This window comes from Rhamphochromis sp. 'chilingali', assembly GCF_963969265.1.
Source record: "Rhamphochromis sp. 'chilingali' genome assembly, chromosome: 13".
Lineage (NCBI taxonomy): Eukaryota > Metazoa > Chordata > Actinopteri > Cichliformes > Cichlidae > Rhamphochromis > Rhamphochromis sp. 'chilingali'.
Window position 1 is genome coordinate 18,176,271 of NC_137940.1, and position 22,025 is coordinate 18,198,295.

Sequence of the window (22,025 nt, forward strand, 5' to 3'; positions counted from 1 at the left end):
TGAAGCAGGTATGGAGGAGATCCAGGCCCCAGATATCCAGAGGCCCCAGAGTACGAGGACCCGAGGAGGACCACCAAAAGGGGGGGAACCGTGCCACCCTCCTGGGAAGAGCTGAGTAGAACCCCAAACGAGAGGTCACCCAGCAGCTACGGAGCAGAGGCCAGAGGGGGTGCAGTGGCTCGCCCGCGGGCTCTGCTGGCAGCCAGCTGTGCCAGAGAGGACCGAGCTTCAGGCCCAGAGGCTAGAGGCCTGAGGGCACCCCAACCCCTGGAAGGGGCCCAGCCGGGCCACAGGCGCCAGGTCCCGCCAATCGGCCACCAGGAGTGAGCTGGTACATACATGAGCACCCAGCCCCAGTCGACAAGGACCATCAACACACCAACGTCTGAGGGCATCAGCCACCGGCAGGGAGTGTGGTAGATAGATATAGTTTTATTTCAAACATGCCAATATAATTGAAATAACAAAAGAAAAAAAGAGAACAAAAAAAACAAAACTTAAAAATCAAGTTTTCATGTATATATCTTTGTCTACAGAATGCGTGTGCTCAAAAAGGAGGTGAGGGGAGATAGGCCTCCGTACTTTGGAGGGCCTGAGATGTACCCAGAGAGGTTGAGTCTAACGGTGTGTTCACACCGAACGCGATGGACGCGAATAGAGCGTCAGGTTTACATGTAAAGTCAATGGAAAGGCGCGATGATGCGCGATTGCGGGTCCCGCGAAAATTCGGAAGCAGATTTGCGTCGCGAAAACGCCAAAACGCGTGAAACGCGCGTCAGTGTAGCGCGTCTGGCGCGTTTGACGCGCGAATAAAACCACGCGCGTGAGTTTTTGTGTTGCACTTTGTGCATACGCGCGTTTCGCGTCTACCGCTCGAGTTGGAAAAATCTGAACTCCAGCGTCAAATCGCGCCGCGACAACCAATCAGGAGCCTGGTGACGTGGCTGTTACCTAGGTCAAAGGGGCAGATCCAGCCAAAGCCTTTCATACTTCAATGGAGGGGAAGGCTAATCAATGCGGTAGCAAACAACTCGGAGCTGTACAACACCAGCTGCTTTCAGTACCGAGACAGGAATAAAAAGGACCGAGCTTGGAGGAAGATATGTGAAGAGATCGGGCAACCTGGTAAGTTCATTCATTTCTCTTTTGAAAGTTTTCACTGACCCGGGGAAGCCGCACAAAAGCTAGCAAGCCACCGCTATTTTCCCACTGACGTACAAATACCGTTCTGCTTTTATGCATGTTATCATTTAGGAATATATTTTATTGTTTATTAATAAACAGCACACAGTGGTCCCGCTGTTCATCCGTCACTGCTTTGCTTTTTCGCTGATTTTTTATTGCACAGTACAGCATTGCATTCTGCAGCCTGATTGACAAATCTCCTGCGCTTGCCAAATTTATCACGTTTGGTTTTGATAACCATCGCGTCCAATAGAAAAAACAGCACAAAAACACCCATAACTATGAGCCTCATTCGGAAATAGACACCTGCACCGTGAGGGAAAAAGGCGCACGAAAGTGGCGGGCAGATGAAGACAAACCGCGGCATAATAATACTTTTACGTTTTGCAATCTACAAAGGTTTGCACTTTGAGAATCAATTGTGAGAACTGTGACCAGGGGCTAGTTATTCTGAGAACCCCTGCAATAAATGAGGGACCACTGTCTACTCTACGATTATTATATCCAACCTGTTAACATTTAATACTGTATTGATAGAACCAACTGATTCTGCAGCAGAGCATCCCCAGTCCCTGAGCTCCTGCTGCTGCACCCACAGATATGTACAGCAAGCACTGATACCTTTTTAGTCGGTGGGATTCCCTTGTGATCACCTTTACTAAATATCTACAACCAATCTGATTATATCCTGTTATTGTTTTTTTTTTTTTCAATGTTGAAATTAAAATCTAGTAGCAGCCTTCTCATTTCTTTGTGTTTTGTGCTGTTTTACAGGCCCACAGAGGAGGACGGCTCCGAGGCAGATGAGGGACGGGTCCCAGGACGGTCCATCGGCGGTGGAGCTGGCCATCCTGGAGTCCCTGAAGAGGCCACACCAGTCTCCAATGGAGCATTTCCTCCTCAGCCTTGTTCCTGCTCTGGAGAGCAGCTGGTCCTTTTTATTCCTGTCTCTCTGTAAATTCTTATATTTTATATATTTATGTTTAATGTTTTTCTGTTTGAGACTTTTAATATTATTTTAAATAAATGTTTATAATGACTAATGTCTCAGTTCTACTACACAGCAAATGTTGGCACACGACTTGACACATGTAGAATTTATTTCATATTATACTAATGACAAAATATACTGATACAGTGGGATGCAGAAGTTTGGGCAACCTTGTTAATAGACATTATTTTCCTGTATAAATCGTTGGTTGTTACAATAAAAAATGTCAGTTAAATATCATACAGGAGACACACACAGTGATATTTGAGAAGTGAAAAGAAGTTTACTGGATTTACAGAAAGTGTGCAATAATTGTTTAAACAAAATCAAGCAGGTGCATCAATTTGGGCACCACAAAAAAGAAATGAAATGAATATTTAGTGTATATCAATGTGTGTGTCTCCTATATGATATATGGGGTGCCTTTGTCTGGATGTGCTTCCCATCCAGAGCTGCACAGCACAGAGGAAAGTTCCAGCGCTCCTGGAATCCCTCTGTGATGGAGCGCCAGTCTCCAGGTGAAGGCACAGCCATGAAGTCGTCCACTAGACAGTCCCAGATGGACGTCGCTGCCTGGGGGGTGATCTGGCTCACCGTGGACACACCGACTCAAACTGAACGCGATGGTCCTGAAGGAGTCCCCGGTGACAAGGAACCTGGACAAAATTGTTCAAAATTAGTATTATGTGTGCTGCAGTTACAAAATACATTATTCAAATTCCAAAATACTTTTGTGATGTCAGATTTAAATCACAAAACTTAAATCTTACATAAAACCTTTTGTAATTATAAGGATAATTACAAAATGTATATTAGATAATATCTAAAACAGTTGTTTTGTTTTAACTTTAACATATCATAATTTGATTGGTAGCAACTTTCACAACTACAGTGAGCCAATCACTCATAATTCCTAAACATGTCAATCAGGTAGGAATGAAGTAAGACATTAATAGAAATAAAGAGTTGTATGTTGACATGTAGCCCTTTCCTTGCTTAAATCATTAATATTTTTGAAAAATTAATCTGTGATAAGACAGCTTATCAAGATAGAACCATGTAACTAGAGATGAACCAAACTGTTCAGTTTTATCTAACTCTGTTTTAATAAAGGCTGTGACCCCTGCTATAGAGTCTGACAGCTGCAGGGATTATATACAAATATTCAACTATCCCAGAATTAAACCAGGTCTAAATAAAAAGGAGTGAGTATCACTACAAAGGTTAACTCAGTGGTCCTAATGCTACAGTTTGATATCAGCAAACACCGAGCGCATACATTGATGTGACACCACAGCCATGCTATCATTCAAACACTGATAACAGCATAAATCGAATTAAATCGGGACTTGATGAGAGCTTCTGAGTATCACTAGAAATATTATAAAGAGTCGTCTCTGTACCACAGTTTGCTTTCAGTAAACACCGACAGCATTCACTGTTAGCATAGCACATCCATGTTAGCAGTGTATAACTGGATGGATTAGCATATTAGCACAGATATCAATAAAGGACTACCGTATTAAATAGTTTTACTAACCTCAGGCAGACGGACAGGCGCTCTGCAGGTGGGATTGAGCGTCTGTAGTTGGTGTCTAGGCGGGCAATGCTGGGACCGACGAGGGAAAGCAGGTCCTCAAACTGGCCGACGGTGATAGCGCTGGAATCGGCCGTCATCCAGGCGCAGCTCCTGGAGCAAGTGGTGAAACTCACCAAACTGCTCATGCCTCTGGAGGACCTGATGGACCCAGGTATGGCGAGAACGTCTTTTACGCTGCTGCTCTGCTCTCCACAGTACATAGAGAAGGGAGACTCTCTCTTCAAGCGCTAGCTCGATAGCTGCCATCTTGCAAAACCAGGTCTGGCACAACTCCCTCCCACATTCCTCCCACATTTCCGGTTCACGCGCGTCAAAATATCATATTTTGACGCGCGATGGATTTTTCTTGGACACGCGTTGAGACGCGAATGTACACGCGTCAAATTAGGGGCGTTTGGGGCGTTTTATTCGCGTCCATCGCGTTCGGTGTGAACACACCGTAAGACCCAACCTGACATATAGACACAGACGAACAGGCGCACGTGGACACAAACGTGGATCCCCACCCCATATACACAACCAAATACTCGGCACTCACCCAACGTGTAGACAGACACAAATAGACACTGCACAGACAGTCACACTCCCCAAACATACTCCATATCCCAGGTCTAGGTACCCCCGCCCCCAGAGGGGCAAGCCGCGCCTAGACCCAGGAGATGTAACCCTTCTTCTTGGGGTGGTTGCAGCTAATAGCTAACGAATGTCAGTCTAACTAGTGAAAGAAACAGATAACTCAGAGGAAAGTAAAAATGTGTTTAATGGGATCACTTTTGTGCTGCCCTTAACTGCAAAAATGAGTTTTATGTTAAGAAACTAAAGATATACTGTCCACTTTCACTGTCTGTCTCTTTAGCAGTAGTGGCTCTATGTTGTTTGCCTATCTGCACTTAAATGGGAAAATGTTTGGGTTTGTAAAGCACTTCATGAATGAGGACTGTGTGACCCTGTTTGAGTCAGGTGACAGGTTGATCTGGAGTCAGAAACTCTGATCCAGCTGCACGGAGTGGCACTGACGTGATCAGCACTATTTTATTCATTAAAATCCAAACAGTTTACTACTTACACAACTACACCACAAACATAGCTGAGGCTCTTCCTGAACCACGACTGGGAATCGCATCAGCAGAGTGTCTGCAGCAAATAGATCAAAATGTGCTTTGGACAAAAGAAAAGAAAAGTGGAGGCTCTGAGGAAGACATGGCACAGTTTTTGGAGACCTTCTTTTCCCCCCTCACATCATCTCACTGACTGGAATACTTCATATTAAACGTGAGGAAAAGCAAAGCCCAAATGTAATTGAGGTAACTGTAACATGGAGATTTTTTTTTTCCTGCGGACACGTTGATGGATGTTAAGATTTCAAATAGTCTTTGGTAAAAAAACTGTTTTTGGTGTGATACACGTGTACTAACCTGTTATGTAGTAAACTGTTTGGTTGTGTTGGTAAAAAGAACACTTTATTCCATAGAAGAGTGCTGATTGCATCATGTGAACAGCTGCTTTGTTAGCTGATTGAACTGCTCGGCACATCGGCTTGGTGACGACAAGCTGGAGTCTAGCTTGTTGGTCCGGTGCATCAAACAGGCTGAAAAAAGGCACAAATATTGGAGAATACCAAGATAAAAACCTTTGCTAACCCCTAAGAACACAAAGGTTTGTTATTGTTATATAAAAAACATATTTAGTTTCCAGACTAAACCTGTTTTTAACAACAGGTTAACAGTAAGAAGTTAACTTGTCAACAAGCTTGGAAAAAGCAAGGTGGGATTAAATACTTTATTTTGATCCTCCTTTAGAGTTATTAGATCCACAACTATATGACCTGTTTTCACATCATAATGGCAGAATTGCTTTTCCCACAGATAAACAGACATCAGGCATAAATAATGTTCAATTAGACATCAGCTGGCAGTCTGTATGTAACAATACCTTTTCATGCACCACAAAAAATCAACAAAATTTACTTCAAGGTCTTGGACACAAAACAAATCCCACTTATAAACTGTAATGAGCTTTAGTAACATTAATACTTGTTTATTCTGTCCCAGCAAAATCGAAAGCTGCCTCTGGCTTTGGACCGGGTCCTGAAGGAGACCTGCCCAGCATCCTTAGCAGCCCCCCTCTGTACTTCAAGATTACTTATCCTGAATGACCATACCAAACGCCTCCAAAGGTTTAACTTAATAACTTTATTGATCTTTAAATAAACAAATAGATGAAACAGGGTCACTAGGTTGACTTGCCTTGTAAGTGTAAACCTCTACACCAGGGGTTGGCAACCTTTCTGTTGGCGAGTGCCATCTAAAATTTCCTCAGAAGTCAGTGTGCCATATGATTGCATTAGCAATAAATTTAAAAACACTATATATTAACAGTTACACAATATATAGAACCACTTTATAGAATCATATTTGTTCGCAGATGTTGGCAGCTATCAGCGAATAGTTATCAGCTATTTTGAAACCAAAAAAATACTTTTTATCCAGAACAGCAAATGAACTGTACAACAGAAAATGCAAATGCTATTTATGGTCTCCTCAAAACAATAAGAAAAATAAACTGAGCCAATATGGCATGTTTGTTAATACACATGTTAATCTGATCTCTGGTCCAGAATTCAGACGGCTACCTGAGGACACTCTTCATGTGAGTAAAAACCTGCTCACACAGACATGTAGAGCCAAGTACTGTCAATAAGGCCTCTGCAATGTTCTGAAGACAGTTAAACTTGTCAGGTAGTGATGTCCAGCAGGTGAAAATGCAGCTCCATGAACACGCACAGCTGTGGATTCCAGCTGCTTCGATGTTGCATTAACTGGTATGAACTCAGCCAGTTAATGTGAGACAAATCCAGCTGCTCATTAAAGCTTTCTGGTTTGATCAGAAAATAAACATTGGTCCATACGCCTGAAAGTCCTGAAAACACATTGTGAATTCTGTCTCGAGTCTACGGATGTATCCGTGTATTTCCACGGTGCTGATTGCTGTGCTGAGCAGAAAGCTCCTGAAGCATTTGAAGAGTCGGAAAGCTAACAACGTCCCTCTCACCAGTAGGTTAAATTATTTTTAGCCAATTACAAGTTGAATCTGGTAGTTGGGGTTGTTAGCTAAGATACCGTCATTAAGAAACTGCACAACTAATGTGTCTATGCGAGCTGATTTGCAATGTGCACTGCTGGTGTGGCCATGTTTATTTATTTATTTTTTAATGCACCTTCTCAGATTAATTCACTGCGTGTCGTGCCCAGGGCTGGACTGGGACAAAAAAATCTGCATTTTGACTGGAGACCGGCCCACCAGGTATTAAAGCCATAAAGCCTTTGAATGAAAACAAATGCTGTTGTGACAGTGATGTACAGTCTTGTTGGTATATGTATGATTTCTATACATTTTACATCAGATAAAAACTTTGGTTGTAAGCTTCAGATAATTATTTAATAACAGCCAGACATTTTAAATGAGAATAAGGAAGAAAAGTATATCTTTGTGCCCCCCTTTCCCTGTTAATGCCCTACCTGGCCCCCTGGCAAAACTTTGCTAGACCCGCCCCTACACAGTTACTCGCTGTCAGCTACGTAGAAAAAGGATCCTGGTGTTATTTGTCTGCCAGAAACAGTTCATAACTTCCCCTCAACTCATTCATGTCACCTAAAAGGTAAACCTGTTTCTCCATCACCTGTTCAGCTCTGATGATTCAGTAAGGACATCTCCTGGTTTCATCTTCATGTTTCCCTCTCACCACATATCCAAACCGACATCATGACCAGCAGTTTTACAGCTGTGGCTCCAGCAAACATCAGCTGATACTAGAAATTAATATTAAATCAATTCTAACAACAGCTGATCAAGCTTAAACGTGCTGCTGTTGTTTAGCGCAACATCTGCTGGTTTCCGCTTTCTGGCGCAAAGTGGGCGATAAACAAACAAGAGAGAACAGCCGATCAGCTGATCATTAATCAGTTTCATGATTGAAGTAGGAACAGGAGAGAGAGGGGAGAGAATGAGAGAAGAAGAGGCAGCTGTGCAGCGTAACTGTGATTTGCACAGAAGTCCAATAACAAAACACCACTCGGGTTCAGATCGGAGGGCCGTGACTGGGAGGAACGGCCAGTCACGGAGGAACCTTGTTGTGGTGTTGAGTGGATTGTTTCAGTAAGATTAAAATAACTTTGGATTTCTCTCTTTTCAGCAGTCCAACCATCTGAGCTTCTCACCTTGTGATTGAACAGAGAAAACATGAATCAGGTGCTGACAGTGTTTTTGTGAACATTAATTCCATTTTCATCCTTAGTAAATATCCTCCTTAGTCTTCTTTATAGACAAGGGTAAGTTTAAATGTACACTTTACTTTTTCCTCAGAGAATTGGGTGTAAATTTACTTCTATTTTTTTAATTTAAGGTAATTAACACTGAAGTAATAGTCCTTTGCGTAGGTCTGTTGTCTGCTGGCTTTAAAATTTCACGAAGAAATTGCCTTCATAAACCTAAACATGAGAAAACCAAGACTAGAGACACATTACATCCATGGACCATGAGGTGAGAATAACAGATGACCGGACAGAGGTTAAACTAGCCTAAAACGCAACTAAATCCTGACTAATATGAGCAACACAAGAACTTAACATATTTCCAATATAAGAAATCAAACATTCAGAATAAACTCAAAGTGCTGGGTCACATAGCTGGGCCCTGACAATAGTCTGCTGTGTGCCTTTCTCCTTCTTTCCTCAGTTTCCCTGTCTCCTGTTTGCCTCGTCCTCTCTGTTTCAGCTGATGTTTATCTTATTATTGCTTCGGGCCTCTGGGCTTGTGTGATCAACAGGTTATTTCTACTGCACTGCACTATCTACACTGAGCTATACTGTGGGGAAAAAAACCCAAAAACCCAAACTGCCCTACATATCTGCTTCATTTCTTTAAAGGAATGGCCATGTATGCTTTGCTGTCACCATAGTCTGTATCATTTTCCATAAGGTGCATTTACTAATATCAGCTTTTAGGCCTGAAAGGCCTGCGTACATAATTCAAGGGCTACATTTCAGAGCAGTAATCCCTACAGTTGTAGGGAAACATTTGTCCAACAATGTGGACTGTGCACAAAAGACTCACATAGCAACATGATTCAGCCATTGGTGTTTGACTCCACATTTTGAAACCCCAGCATTAGCATTTTGGCTGTAGCCATGTTGGTGTTTAGACAGTGATATCAGTCAGTGCTGGCAAGCTTGATGATCAATACGGTGGCCCTGAGAGGCCAAACGGACTGCAACTTCAGAAAACACTTGCAAAAAGAAAAATGCTGCAAAAAGAAAAACGCTGCAAAAGCACACAAAGCACAACGGAAATAGGAAAAAAGACAACGGAAATGTTTCTGGGGAGACAATAACCGGATGGACCAGTTGCACGAACCAAAACATGCTAACAAGAGCACTGGGACTGGGAGACACTTCAAAGAAGTGGAGCGGCCAAAGAGTAAACTTTCAAAAGTAAGTTCTAACAGTGGCGTGTCCAGCGGGGTGGCCTGGGGGTACACAGGCCACCCCCCCCAACCAGACTGGCCACCCCAGGTGCCACACCAAAGGCAAAACAATAAAATTCAATCAAATATCAAATGTCCGATTATGTTTTCACGGTGAAGCTCAGATATCCGAGTGTAAGTGAATGCAGCATCTGCTTCTGCGCTATGCAGTGTTGCCAACTTAGCGACTTTGTCGCTATATTTAGCGAGTTTTCAGACCCCTTAGCGACTTTTTCTCTAAAAAAAGTCGCTAAAAAAAGACGTGAAAGCGCATATCGCTTTTACTCTCAACCAGCAGCGGGTGCTGTAACGCAGTCAGTTCTTCTTTTACTCTTATGCTGTTTTGTGGATCACAAGGTTTAAAACTACTTATAAACACACACGCACACAAAGTAACTCCACCAGAGTGCCTATTTCGGGTCACTTTTGCCGGTCCAAGCCCGGGTAAAGGAGCAGGGTTGGAATTGTGACATTAAAAAAAACAATAATTGCTAAAAGAAATTTAATTTGTAGTTCTAAATAAACTCTAAATGCATTTAGGACGTTTTTTACTCACTTTATGTCTCTTTCACGATGTTATTTCTCCAACAACAGAGGTTATAGTTACATTAGCATGACCAATTATGCAAATTAGGTGATGATGTCATTTAGCGACTTCTAGCGACTTTTAGGACAACCAATAGCGATTTTCCTTACTGAGGAGTTTGCAACACTGGCTATGTGCATCACGTTAGCAAAGGTAGGCGAGCCAAGCACGAAAGACGGCACTCAGGAAACAATTTTTCGGTGAAAGAAAATGAGGACAGAATAAATTTCCCGGTAAGTAATATTAAGTTTGTTGAGTTTAGTAAACTTCGGTGAAATTAGAATACCAAAGAAAAAATAACACTTAAAGAATTATTGCATCCGTTGAATATTTCAGACAGTATGCTACTGAGGGCAGCTAACATAAGAATTATGAGTTATAAGATATAATCTAAGTCGTAACATTGCTGTATGGAGATATAAACCAAGTTTAGGTGGAGTTTATTTTAGTTGTGCTGACTTTTTACCCTCAGTTGCAATAACTCATACTGCGTTCTAGCCAGCTTGACGGAGTTTTTATACAGCTGGGTGGGTGCTATGATGTTACTGATAGTGAACTTTATTTTATTCATAAGGTTAGTTACTAGAGTTGCCAACAGCTCCTTAAAAAAATGGAATGGTCCCTCATTCAGAGAAAATAATACAAGTTTCGTATTGAGCTGAGAAAGAACAAGTTTGTCCCGTACTTTCGCTATAATGAAAAAAAGACACAAAGCTGGAGTTATTCTGTCGTTACGCTGCACAGCTGCCTCTTCTTCTCTCATTCTCTCCCCTGCCTCTCCTGTTGCTACTTCAGTCATGAAACTGATCAATGATCAGCTGATCGGCTCTCTTGTTTGTTTATCGCCCACTTTGCGCCAGAAAGCGGAAACCAGCAGATGTTGTGCTAAACAACAGCAGCACGTTTAAGCTAGATCAGCTGTTGTTAGAATTGATTTACTATTACTTTCTAGTATCAGCTGATGTTTGCTGGAGCCACAGCTGTAAAACTGCTGGTCATGATATCGGTTTGGATATGTGGTGAGAGGGAAACATGAAGATGAAACCAGGAGATGTCCTTACTGAATCATCAGAGCTGAACAGGTGATGGAGAAACAGGTTTACCTTTTAGGTGACATGAATGAGTTGAAGGGAAGTTATGAACTGTTTCTGGCAGACAAATAACACCAGGATCCTTTTTCTACGTAGCTGACAGCTGGTAACTGTGCAGGGGCGGATCTAGCAAAGTTTTGCCAGGGGGCCAGGTAGGGCATTAACAGGGAAAGGGGGGCACAAAGATATACTTTTCTTCCTTATTCTCATTTAAAATGTCTGGCTGTTATTAAATAATTATCTGAAGCTTACAACCAAAGTTTTTATCTGATGTAAAATGTATAGAAATCATACATATACCAACAAGACTGTACATCAATGTCACAACAGCATTTGTTTTCATTCAAAGGCTTTATGGCTTTAATACCTGGTGGGCCGGTCTCCAGTCAAAATGCCCGATTTTCTGTCCCAGTCCAGCCCTGCAGATTAATACTGGCAGTGTCACCATGCCAGCTGACTGTATTTCATCATCAGCCAGTGTTGTTCTTAAACAATATTACCAAAGTTTACCATAAGGCAGCATATACAGTGGGGCAAAAAAGTATTTAGTCAGCCACCGATTGTGCAAGTTCCCCCACTTAAAATGATGACAGAGGTCAGTAATTTGCACCAGAGGTACACTTCAACTGTGAGAGACAGAATGCGCTTTACTAACATCCTCCCTTCACCAACCACCTCCACAGACTCCAGAGGACATCCCAGCACGGAGCTAGACCTCCGCACCAGTTTGTCAATCCTGCTCCTGTCCCTGTCTGTGCATCCATGGTGTTCTTGGGATGCAACTCAGTATTCTTCTTCCTCCAAACACGACGAGTTGAGTTTATACCAAAAAGTTCTACTTTGGTTTCATCTGACCACATGACATTCTCCCAATCCTCTGCTGTATCATCCATGTGCTCTGTGGCAAACTTCAGACGGGCCTGGACATGCACTGGCTTCAGCAGCGGAACACGTCTGGCACTGCGGGATTTGATTCCCTGCCGTTGTAGTGTGTTACTGATGGTGACCTTTGTTACTTTGGTCCCAGCTCTCTGCAGGTCATTCACCAGGTCCCCCCGTGTGGTTCTGGGATCTTTGCTCACCGTTCTCATGATCATTTTGACCCCACGGGATGAGATCTTGCGTGGAGCCCCAGATCGAGGGAGATTATCAGTGGTCTTGTATGTCTTCCATTTTCTGATGATTGCTCCCACAGTTGATTTTTTCACACCAAGCTGCTTGCCTATTGTAGATTCACTCTTCCCAGTCTGGTGCAGGTCTACAATACTTTTCCTGGTGTCCTTCGAAAGCTCTTTGGTCTTGGCCATGGCGGAGTTTGGAGTCTGACTGTTTGAGGCTGTGGACAGGTGTCTTTTATACAGATGATGAGTTCAAACAGGTGCCATTCATACAGGTAACGAGTGGGGGACAGAAAAGCTTCTTACAGAAGACGTTACAGGTCTGTGAGAGCCAGAGATTTTCCTTGTTTGAGGTGACCAAATACTTATTTTCCACCCTGATTTACGAATAAATTCTTTACAAATCCTACCATGTGAATTCATGGATTTTTTTTTCACATTCTGTCTCTCACAGTTGAAGTGTACCTCTGGTGCAAATTACTGACCTCTGTCATCATTTTAAGTGGGGGAACTTGCACAATCGGTGGCTGACTAAATACTTTTTTGCCCCATTGTAAAGTATTTACTTGCTTTCAGGTTTTATTCAAATGTTAGTCTTTTCAGTTGTTTCCCCACTTTTTTCCTGTTTCAAAATCAAACACCAGTTTGTGAGAAGATTATCTTCTTTTTTTTAATAGGCAGATAAATTTTTACATTGGAATTGGCTAATTTGTCTCTCTCAAATTATGAATTAAAATACATTAAACATCCCCACAAGCTCACAGTCTGTCATTTGTGCTCTTCAGGAGGTCATTCCATCTTGGGTGTTTGTTGAACTTTATTACTAAGACTAATCATCACAATATAAGAAACATGGTTATACATTGGTCATAAATTACTGGAAAAATTATACTCCATTTATACGTTTTAAACAAAAATGTTTGAAAACTGTAAACTTTGTGACAACTTAAATGTTTGGCTGATGTTGCTGCTGTAAACAAAAGACACTCATTACTTACACTAAAACTTCTTTTGTTGATCTGTTCCAGTTTTACAGCTGTGGCTGCACTTGTAGGAAACACCCTCCTTCAAAACTGATAAAGATGGTTTGGTCCAAAAGGAAGATGCGTCTGGTCATCATTATACAAACAGCTGTCAAACGGTAAAGCTCTGCAAGTCAAAGAAGCTACATTTATGAGGCCCAATATTATGCAAAATAAGCCTCAAATGTTTCAGAACTTTCTATTTAACAGACTTCAAAGAAGTGAACACAATATCCAGAATGTATGCAACAAAACATAAAGCAAAAAAAACAAATGAAACTCATTTTAGCTCAACTTAGCAGTGACCAAGAATTTTATTTGGCTTAAATTCTCCTACAGTGAATACTTCTGACAATTTTTATCTCCTCCTGCTGTTTATTCCAGGATCCTTTTTCTTTTTCTGTGAATATGACAACAGATGTTTGTAAAATTATGAGAGTGAATGGCACTATAGTTTTTTATACATGTACAAAGAGAAATAACACAAGGAGGGTAATGGCTGTTGGGGAGATCGTGGCTCAAGAGTTGGCAGTTCGTCTTGTAATCGGAAGGTTGCTGGTTTGAGCCCCGGCTCTGACAGTCTTGATTGTTGTGTCCTTGGGCAAGACGCTTCACCCGTTGCCTACTGGTGGTGGTCAGAGGGCCCGGTGGCGCCAGTGTCCGGCAGCCTCGCCTCTGTCAGTGCGCCCCAGGGTGGCTGTGGCTACCATGTAGCTGCCATCGTGAATGTGTGGATGACTGAATGTAGAGTAAAGCGCTATACAAATACAGGCCATTTACCATTTAATAACTGAATACATAAAATAGTGAAGTACACAGCCTCCACAGCAAATAAAGTATAAGGCATAGTTGGTATGCAGCGCTCAACTTTTATAGGCATTTGTCAGGTCCATTCATAAAGAGCACATCACATCATCGCAGTAAGTAAAGTGTTTCTTCGCTGGAGCTAGACTGAAATGATAAATTATGACCTGGTCATGGTCCCCTGTCCTCCTGCTATCTCTATTCTCCTCTTCCCAGTCTAAGTCCGTGTATGTGTATGAGTGTATGGCTCAGTACGTACTCTGCTTATTTCCTCTCAGAGTGGGCGTGGCTTCCTGAGACTGGTGCACCTGTTTCACATTAACACTTTAACTCTAATGTGCACTCTTAGAAATAAATGCCAGCATATTTAACTGGAATGAAAATGTTTACCATTCTGTGCAATAAATCATGTTAATGACTAACAATCGTCTTTTGACCTTTTTACAACAGTCATGTGTTCTGTGTTCATGATAGATTTTAAATGACTGTTTTCTAATGTTTCTGCTGTAGTTCTCATAGGGATCGTTTTCCTGGGAAGACTATGGATAATGGAATGCCCAGTTTCGAGTTGATGACCACTCGTGTCATGTGGACACACAGGGTGAACCCTGCGTTAACTTAACAAGTCGATGCGACCAGTTATCCTGACTGCCACGTTAGGGTAAGCAAATCCAGATACCAGATACCCTTATACTACAAAGTAAGTCTGTGTTTGCAGCTGAGAAGATCTGGAGAAGTTTGCTTACCGTTTGACCTGTAGACAACTCAAGGCAAGTAACCCTAAGACAGTGAAGATAAAGAGAACAACTGAGCTAAACATTAAAGGTCAACATTTACATGTGTCTAAAAGGGTATTTCAGAATTTTTAGCCGAGACAGCACATTACATTTCTCTTTATCAGTCATGTGAACATTGAACTCCAGCTGAGTTAAACTGGACTGAACTACATCAAAGCCAAAACGGAGAAGTGTAACAGAGGAAGTATAATAGATAACTGTCATCTGCATAAAAACAACAAAGCATTTAATAAATTATAACAAAGATTATTTATAAATATGATGATGAGCAAGAGTCCTAAAAAAGCAACACAGTAATTTAGCAGTCCATTACCTTATGTAATTTAAATCTAATTTACTACTTGAACCAAGGCAGTTATTGAGTTGTGTTGTTTTTAAACCCTGAGTGGTGTTGGGGGAAAAATCTGTATTTTTGTCATCAATAAAAAATTTACAATACTTTCACTTTCTTACTGAATTCAGAAACAAAACAGAAGAGAACAGAAATACTGCGAACCAGAAGAAACCGAAAAAGAAAGAATAAGAAAGGAAGGAACAGGAAACATGGTAGAATACAATTACTAATAATAAACATAAACAAATAAAAAATAACAATAAACAAACAAACATATAAGCCACAAAATGTAAGCAATTACATTTAAATACAAATAAAATATTTATTGTGTACAGTAAGTATCTGAGGGGAGAAAGTATCCAGAACTTCATTGTTGTTTCTTCAAATGTAACAAATACATAATGCCACACTGTTAAACGTCTGTCATAAGAACAAAACACAAATATTTTAGAAATCTGTCAAAAACATCTTTGAAAGAACAAATTACTAAATTTACTGAACTGAAATTATATTTTTATTCACAAATTGAAGGCAACACACTGGCCTTTACTGAGAAGTCAGAAATTAATCATTCAACATTCAACAAGTAAAGCAATATTTTCTGGTCAGAAATGAAAGTAATCGAATGTAATTTAATATCTCAATCAAAAAATGATAATGTGCTAAAAATGTTTTTTGCCGATTATTACATTTGAAAATTCATAGATTGGTAAATGATAATAATAATAATAATAATTTTAAATTGTTCCAGGAAAAAAACTGAAAACTGAGGTGCGTTTCCGTTCTTTGTTTAAAGCATCTCCTGTCTACTCTGTTGCACTAAATCTGCAAACCTTAACAAAAGACGCTCACGTCTACCAATTAAAAGCACATTAGCCTAATCACCCAGTACAAAAAGAAAGAACCATCCATTATTGCTCACTTTGTAAATTTTATCGGTGCATTTCACCAGAGAGATGGCTCCGCTCCACTGCAAGGGCACCCGAAAGTCATTAACATTAATGGAGATGGTTGGAAATGTGTTGACAAATCAAATGAGGTGTGCAATTACCAGCAACCAATCCTTTTTTTTGATATGTGGTTTATAAAAAGTGTCTGCATGTATCAGGACATGAAATTACTGGATGCGAATTGCACTGTTTCTTCATCATTTAATCAGTGTGCTTGACACCTGTGATGCCTTAATATGCAGAGTGCCCACTGTATGTGTTGGTCATTCTGGCCACACACAGCTACACAATCGGGAGATCCTTTTAATATTTGTAATAAAACTTGATTGTCATCTCCCTCTTGGCAAGAAGTGTAGCATAATTTACTTTTTAATATGTCACGGTTTATGTCCAACTTGGCTCATCTTGGATTCCATTCAGGTCTTTTAATCTAATGTTATCTGATGTACGGTCGCAGTTTTTTAAACTGAAATTGTGTCGTGTATTAAATATACATGGATATAATCTAAATAAACAATTCTTTCTTCAGGAGAATGTTGTGACTTTGCTCTTTTATCAAAACAGAAAGGTTAACAGTATAACCACTGATTGCCACCCGATCAACACCTGTTAAGAGCAATGCAAATTTGTGAAACAAAAATGAGCAAACCCACTGTGAAAGTGGGAGGAGGTGAGTGTTTTGGACTTGTGAGGGAACTCCTCTTAAACTGTCGCAGACTACGTGTGATCCTCGACCTCTAGTGCCTAATATACTGAACATTATTTACCATCAAATTCTGAGCCTTCCATGGGTGAAGATATTCTTACTGTGCCACGTGTGTAAATGTGCACATGTGAATTTATACTTTGCTTTGATGCAGGCTGTGAAAGTCTGACACACTAACAAAGTCACTGTAATAGTCATCAAACATGGTGTGCATGTCTCTGATATAGAGGTGAAATAAAGGAATGACATGGAAATCACACTGCTGAGAAAAGACCTGTAGAGATGTTTTACTTACATACTGATCTATGTTTTGAATTGTGATCACCATTTTTAGAAGTATCCAAATTCATGGGCTGCATCCTCAGTCAGGTTGACCGGAAGTAAACGGCTGTGAAATTGGACGGTCTAGCCTTCAGATTTGCGTCATCGCTTTCTCGATGGAGTTAAATAAACTTGGCCGTCTGCTCCTTGCTATCTAAAATATAACAGGACACTGGAGTTATATCTCGACCACCTCACATTTCTGTTTAATCAGTTTTCTGTTTGACGTTTACTCAGCTGTGTAAAAACTAATCTCTTGCTAATCTTACTAAACTAATCTAATAACTTTGATCTCAGCCAAACTGATTTACTCAGGAACAAATAAAACACTGAAAAAGGACAAACAATAACATTTTTAGGTTGTCTAAGTGACTTATATATTACGTTTAACCTGAGTAGTAAAAGTTGGCGGAGATCTGAAAAGGATGTGCCAGGAGTTTGCCATTCTCAGCGGCTCTAGTCACCCTCGAGCTCCCGGCTAGCTATCGAGCTGGTGGGTAACAGACGTCTCCAATAACGTTGGACGTCTTGATAAACCGAGCAGATATTTGAAGTTTACGCACCTACTTTCTTGCCTGAAAATATGTTAAAAGTTTATTTTGTGACCCAGAAAGATTAATAAGAGTAATATTAAAACTTAGTAGCGGCCGCCATTGTTGAAAACTGGAATTGGCTGGGCTGTGCTATGAATTCTGGGATATGGTGGGCCACGAAGGACACACCTGACCCATACTTCAAATTCGGGGAAAAGGAGGACACATTTGTCGGCTGCATTCAGCAGAGAGTCTTCAAATTTGGCCAGCCTTCGGCGCATCGCTATGACTTAATAGGCCTACAAATGCGTCCTCAGGAGGATGCAGCCCATGAATTTGGACACGACCATTATTCATGGTGTCTGACATCCAGTCTTGGGTGTAACGCGTTACTTAGTAATGCTGTAATTAAATTACTTTTCCACTGAAAAAGTAGAGTTACTGATTACTGTTCAGTTTTAGGTATTTTAATTACAGTTACTTACAATGTACTTGCGTTACATTGTAAAATAATTAAACTCGCTGAATATCATTATTTAATTTCAATAATTTATTTTCTAAAGGTAAAAGTAAACTCTGCCGCTTTAACATCGCTGTAGTGCAGCTGCACGTCATTTCGCGCCAGTTTGCTGCACAGTCATATTCTAAAGCGGAAGCTGTCGGACTCTGTTGAAGCGAGTGGCTGTTTTATGAAATGGACATATTCCCGTCTCTTCACTTTTCTGAAACAAGCAGACAAGAACATTACAGCAATATGTAAAAACTATCGGCTGCTGTTAATAGCACAAGTAATCTACTGAAGCGCCTGACACGAGAGCATAGACGAACACTTCTAAGTGATCCTTGTTCATCATCCATGGATAACACCACAGCAACTCCTGCTAAGTAGCAAAAACTGATTTTACTTCAGCAGCACAGAAAGTGTCTGAAGGTGAGCTTAAAAAATGATTGCAGACTACATTGTGGAAGAGATGCCACTACTGCGTACTGTAGAGTCTTCGTCTTTAAAAAAATATTTATTATTTAAAGAGTTTAATTTCTATTGTTTGTCCACTCAAGGTTTATAGGGATTTTAAGAAGTTATTGAGTAATTAAGTTACTTTTCAGACACAGTAATTAGATAAGTATTTTAAATACAATATTGATTAAGTAATTAGTAATTAATTACTTTTTTAAAGTAACTTACCCACCATTGCTGACATCTAATGGCTGTATGATTGATGCTTACACAAATAGCATTAAAGCTCTGATCTTATGTAAATACCTGTTGTATCTTATTTGCCTGTTGTTCCCATTAACTGTTTTTACACACACATATAACAGCTTACAAAAGCAAAGAACGACTGAGTCAGATGGAAGATGTATATGCACACAGTGTGTATCTGTGTCACTACAAAGTTAGACAATAACAATATCATCGGCAGACAGAGAAACACTTAGCCAAGCTGAAACCTGCACAAGAACGCTTACAGGAACTCGACCCTGTGAAGAAACTGAATACTCTCACCTCCCTGACAAGAACAACAAAGACTTACCTGAAATGTGACCTGAGGCTCAGTCAGTGCACACTCACCTGTCTAACTGGGCTTTGTCTTATGGAAGAATAAGTCTTGAAATCCTTTGCTTGATCAAGAGCAGAACACATTTCTTGAATAGTTACTGTAGCTGCAGGTGTAACTGCCCTGAAACTGGTCACCAAAGATCATTGGACTTTGGCTAAAGACAGGAGTCGCAGGGAAAACTGTGACACAAACATACAGATGATCCCAGCCACTAACCAGAACAGCACTGCTGTTGTAACACTGTTACAGTCTGATTAATATTCAACTCTACACTGGTCGAAGTAAGAACACAAATGTTTAGCTCAGCTGAGTCTTTTTCACTTTTCTTTGTTCCTTTGCTTTTATTAACTTGGGCCTTTATTCATCATTGGAAAGTCTTATTCCTATAACCATGGTGACAATCTGGGTAAACACGATAACAATACTTTTTAAATCACCTGGGATGTGTGTCTGCTTTACTTAAAAGTATTTGGTAATAAACAAGGCAGAGCGCTAACAAACCACTGGAAGAAATGCACAGAATATAGATGATATGAGCACTGTAAGGTAAATGTAAGGGCTCTGATCCAGGGTTCAAAGTGAAAAGAACATCTCTGAGCTTCTTTACTGAGCCAAGCACAGATTCTGACAGACTGACCCCCGCGGTCTTTCACTACTCAGGTTAAACATACTACTCGCTACTCAGATAACTTAAAAATGTAATTGTTTGACTTTTTTCAGTGTTTTATTTGTTTTTGAGTAAATCGGTTTGGCTGAGATCAAAGTTATTAGATTAGATTAAATAAAACTTTATTAATCCCTCGGGAGGGTTCCTCCGGGGTTTTCACAAAGCTGCATAAACGTCAAACAGAAAGTGATTAAACAGAAGTGTGAGACGGTTGAGAATTTACACCAGTGTCCTGTTATATTTTAGATAGCGAGGAGCAGAGTTTATTAGCTGAGTTTATTAAACTCCACCGAGACAGCAGTGACGCAAATCTGAAGACTAGACCGTCCCATTTTACAGCCTCACACTTCCGGCCTTCTCGGTCTTCCAAGGACCCGGCCCACGTAGACCGCGAAGGCCGGTTCAATTCAATTCAATTCAATTCAATTTTATTTATATAGCGCCAAGTCACAACATAAGTCGCCTCAAGGCGCTTCATAGATACAGAGAAAAACCCAACAATCATATGACCCCCTATGAGCAAGCACTTTGGCAACAGTGGGAAGGAAAAACTCCCTTTTAACAGGAAGAAACCTCCAGCAGAACCAGGCTCAGGGAGGGGCGGCCATCTGCTGCGACCGGTTGGGGTGAGAGAAGGAAGACAGGATAAAAGACATGCTGTGGAAGAGAGACAGAGATTAATAACAGATATGATTCAATGCAGAGAGGTCTGTTAATACATAGTGAGTGAGAAAGGTGACTGGAAAGGAAACACTCAATGCATCATGGGAATCCCCCGGCAGCCTATGTCTATTGCAGCATAACTTTTTTTTTTTTTTTTTTTTTTTTTTTTTCTAAATGACATCAGAAACAGCAGTATGCGACATTACGTGATGGCAGAGCTTCAGTTCATCCTTTGTCATTTTTTTTTTTTTTTAATAAATAGGACAGGGGGAATGAATGAGAGAGAGAGGGGGAGAGAAAGAAAGAAAACCAAAGGGGAGAAGAGACGGTGAGAAGGGGGGGGAAGAGAGAGAAAAAAAAAAACAAACTCCTGGGTCACCTGTATGGAGAAAAAACAAAACAAACAAACAAACAAACAAAAACAAACAGAGGAGACAGCAAACAACAAAGAGCAACATAATAATAGAGAAAACAAAGCACCATCACAATAAACTAGCTAGTCATAGATATCAGTATTTACTAAGTAATAAACGATATTGTGCAGCACGCAAGATAGACAGCGCACAGTGTGCTTTGAGGCAGCAGCCAAGAAAGCTTTAGTCCGCGTCTGTGAATACCCATGTGTGCATACCTGTGTGGATCAGCATGCTTGCATTCCAAAGGTTTCTCCATGTAATGATCTGCTAGGGAGTGTGGGGGGGCCACAGCCCCGTCCTCCAGGGTGTGAAGCGGGTATGGAGGAGATCAAAACTCCAGACATCCAGAGGCCCCCAGAACACAAGAGACCATGGAAGACCAACAGAGGGGCAGCCGCGCCACTGTCCCAGTAAGAGCTGAGGAGAGTCCCAGATGAGGGCTCGCCCAGCAGCCGCGGAGCAGAAGTCAGGGGGAGTTGCAGTGACGCGCCCGTGAGCTCCGCCGGCCCCCAGCTGCGCCTGAGTGACCGAGCCCTAGGCCGAGAGGCCGGGGGCACCCCACCTCCAAAGGGGCCCGAGCGAGCCCCAGGCCCCAGGCCCCGACAAGCGGCCGCCAAGGAGTGAGCCGGTGTGCACCCGGACGCCCACCCCCAGACACAAAGAACCACCAACACACCGACACCTGAGGGAGTCCGCCACCGGCAGGGGAAGTGGTGGTGGGTGGAGATAGGCCTCCAAACCTTGGAGGGCCTGAGGTGTCCCCAGAGAGGTGGCGTCTGATACCCAACCTGACATATAGACACAGACATACAGGCACACACAGACACAAACATCCATTCCCACCCTCATGCTCTCATATGCACTCACTCCACACTCAACCAACGTGGAGACAGACATAAAGAGACGCTGTACACACAATCACACTCCCCAAGCGTACTCTACAAACCGGGTCTAGGTACCCTTGCCCCTGGAGGGGGGAATTGCACCCAGACCCAGGTGGTGTTACCCTTTTCCCTGCGGTGGGGAGAGGCAGACCACCCCGACTCCGCAGCAGCAGGGAGGCCCCACACCCCAGATCGCAGTCGGACGGCCAACTCCTCCTACTAGCCCTCCCGCTCCAGCAGGCCGCAGAGAATGGGGGTGGGAGAAGACTCCAAA

At 41.6% G+C, this 22,025-nt stretch overlaps 1 long non-coding RNA gene across 1 annotated transcript; it reads left to right on the plus strand.

Moving 5' to 3' along the window:
* The first annotated feature begins 708 nt into the window (after positions 1 to 708).
* Positions 709 to 2,224, plus strand: LOC308408546. The gene is made up of 2 exons (XR_013973798.1): positions 709 to 1,125; positions 1,960 to 2,224. It is a non-coding gene; the product is annotated as an uncharacterized lncRNA (long non-coding RNA).
* The last annotated feature ends 19,801 nt before the right edge of the window (positions 2,225 to 22,025 follow it).